This window comes from Austrofundulus limnaeus, unplaced genomic scaffold (genome assembly GCF_001266775.1).
Source record: "Austrofundulus limnaeus strain Quisiro unplaced genomic scaffold, Austrofundulus_limnaeus-1.0 Scaffold210, whole genome shotgun sequence".
In the NCBI taxonomy this organism is placed as follows: domain Eukaryota; kingdom Metazoa; phylum Chordata; class Actinopteri; order Cyprinodontiformes; family Rivulidae; genus Austrofundulus; species Austrofundulus limnaeus.
This window is the reverse complement of record NW_013952612.1, coordinates 308,004-311,051: the sequence shown is the minus strand read 5'-3', so window position 1 is coordinate 311,051 and position 3,048 is coordinate 308,004. Positions and strand designations below refer to the sequence as shown.

At 34.4% G+C, this 3,048-nt stretch overlaps 1 protein-coding gene across 1 annotated transcript in view; it reads right to left on the bottom strand.

Annotated features, from left to right (window-relative positions):
• Positions 1-1,514, bottom strand: part of LOC106525079 (olfactory receptor 11H4) — a 7,962-nt gene extending 6,448 nt beyond the window's left edge. The window contains exon 1 of the mRNA XM_014019190.1: positions 1,487-1,514. The gene's annotated coding sequence lies outside the window, so the exon portion shown is untranslated. The remainder of the gene's footprint in view (positions 1-1,486) is intronic.
• Positions 1,515-3,048: the final 1,534 nt, after the last annotated feature.

The following is a 3,048-nucleotide window of genomic DNA, read 5'->3' as shown; positions in this document are numbered from 1 at the left end:
GTATTTCATATATTTATCAGAAACAAAGCAACTTTTTATGTTTTTCATCCAAAAACTTTGTTTTGATAAACAGATGTTTTCTGATAAATAAATAAAAAAATAAAACAAACAAACAAAAAATCAGCTAAAAACAGTTCACAATTCTGAGTTTTGTGACTTGTACCTAAGTTTTTCTTGTGATAAAAACATATTTTAAAAGAATACTAAAGAAAATGCGTTTCCTGCGGAAGTGCTGGTGTGAATGTTTCTTGCTGAAAAKWTAAACTGAACACCGCTGAAACTGAGCTGAAAATATTTAAAAGTGAAAGTTTTAATGGAACTTAACTAGATGAACGAAGCAAAAAAACCTAACTCTGCAGAAACACAGTAAAAAAGAGCAAAAGTATAGCTGAAAAGGCAGAAGATAACTCAAACCTAAAATAGCTAAATAAAGCAGAAAACATCTGTAAAAAGCATAAATACCACAATATCACAGAAGACAGCAAAATAATAGCAAAAAAGCTAAAATTAGCATGAAGTGAGCTACAGTAAATATAACAGCCACAAGTTTTAATTAGCAATGAAATAGTGAAATAAATTTAAAATTAGCAGAAAAAAATGCATAAAGTATAAAAAGGGACAATTTACAGTTAAATGGCCAAAATTTTAAGTAAAACAGCTAAAAAGTAGCTGGAAATTCTTTATTACCATAATGAAGCATAAGGAGCAAGGTTGCAGAACTTAGCAGAAAAACATTATAATAGCTAAAAAAAAAACTGTGTATTTAGCTTAAAAAAGCTAACCTTAGCTAATAACACCTGAAAATTTGCTAAAATTGCAGCAAATACATGAAAATGACAGAAGGCACCTGTAACAAGCAGAATTAGCACAAATAGTAGAAAAAAACAGAAAAACAGAAGCTGAAATTTACTGAAATAGCAGAAAAAAGCTAAAAAAGCTAAAAAAAAAAACAGAAAAAATTAGGACAAGGAAGTTAAATTTGGTATGCTTGTTTGTCTTTGTGTCTATGGTGTATAATGATGTGATTGTGATGCTGTAATTCTGAGTGTTTTATGTGCTGCAGAACAGGAACCTGCTGTAAAACAGCAATTATGCTGAGTCAGGCTTGATTTTTAGTAATCTTTTCCTGTTGGAAGAAAAACAGAGCAGTACCAGAACAAAACAAATAAGATTCTGCAAAGATTTATAAATATTTTAAAGGATTTTAAGGATGTTGAAAACAGCTCCATTCATTTTCAAAGGCAAAAACGTGGCTAAAAAACTGAAATATAGCTGAAAAAGTAAAAATAGCTGAAATACCAAAAGTCATAGCAGGATTGTCATAAATGAGTTGAACGTTTTGATATATGAATTGCTGAAACAGCACAAAAATTGTGAAAAGGGTTAGATGATGAAAAACATATGTAAGAAAAAAATGATCTCTAAAACTAAATACAACATGATAAGGTGAGAAATGACAGGAAAAGAAAAAACAAAGCAGACTCACCTCATGATGTGGCAAACAGAAAGTGGGGAAGGAAAGTCTTGGAACATAAATATCAGAGGGTTTAATGTGTGTGTGTGTGTGTGTGTGTGTGTGTGTGTGTGTGTGTGTGTGTGTGTGTGTGTGTGTGTTTACGTTCAGTTCAGTTGCATGTGAGATTACATCTGATGGATTTATGGTCCATGCTGTCAGCGGTCACATTAACACTAGCTTTCATTAATCTGTCCCTGTCTGCAGATGATGCCGATGTGAGAATTTGTTTTAATCTTTAGTGATTCGTTATATAAAAAACATGATTGTGACATTTTAAAGTTTTTTTTTCCCAAGTGTATGTGYTCATACTGAAAACTAGGGATGCATAGATGTGAAAATTTTAGCCTATTGATATCCGCTATTGCTGTTTTGGCCGATAACCGATATTTACACAAACGCATTTGTGTCTTTTTTTTGATACCATAAATAAATGACCAGACTGCTGACATGGCTCTCTGCTTCAGTGATTCCTGGCTGTGCAACATCATGATCAAACAGAAACACCCGACCAACACTGTCCCCTCCCAAAACAGAAACACAAAGCTAAAAAGTGGYAAATCAATATCGGACGTTAATATCGGCCCAGTTTTACTRATCGGGRCGATACCGATGTRAGAGCTGTTTTTTTATTTTGGGTCTTCATGCATGTGGGAAGAGTTCACTGCATATATTATGATCTCACACTTTGTTTAAAGGAGGCTGTGTCCAAATTCAGAGGCTGMGTCCTCCGAAGGCCAATTTGTCATCCGCTGACGTCACAGCGCCGCGCCGGAGGCTGTCCAAACTCAAAGACTCCTCGATGCGGCCGACAAACGCGTTCTCCGTTTTTCCTAATTTGAGGGACGGGTTCGATGGATCCTTCTCGGTTCACCGTATCCCATAATGCATTGCAGGCTGACCGCAGATTTTTATTTGTTTTGCTCATAATTGCGGACGAAGTGAGAGAAAGGAGTACAGTTTAATTTTTTTTATTTTAAGTTTCAAGCGGTTGTGTTGTTAAGGCTTTTGTCATTTGTATAGACATGTTTTTAATATTATATTTGTCAGAAATCAAACAAGCTGGTACAGTGAAATAAATGTACGGCAGGTCCATTATTTCTTTAAACATTGCCTTTAAGGTAATTTTGTTGTTTTATGATATAATACTAATATTTTTGTATTTAGCAAATTTTCTATCTACTTTTGCTGCTGTTTGGCGTTGTCGCGGTTCCCAGGCCACAGGACATACACTGGGATWAGGACCGGAATAAAACTGAAAACTAGACCGTTTAAATTCACAACCACTTTTTTCTGGTCTTCGCAGTCGACCAAGGACCTGACTCACCTAGACTGGGTAGGCCGGATCCTTTGAAGGACCCAGCCACTGAATTTGGACACAATCAAAGTCTGATAAAAAAAGATGAATTAAATGTGATGTGTAAAAGCTAACTGGGATGAAAGTATTTGTAAATTTTAAATAGAACATTCTTTGAATTCAAACAAACATGAGCTTTATTATCTTATTTTTGGTACTTATTGTTGTAATATTGAAT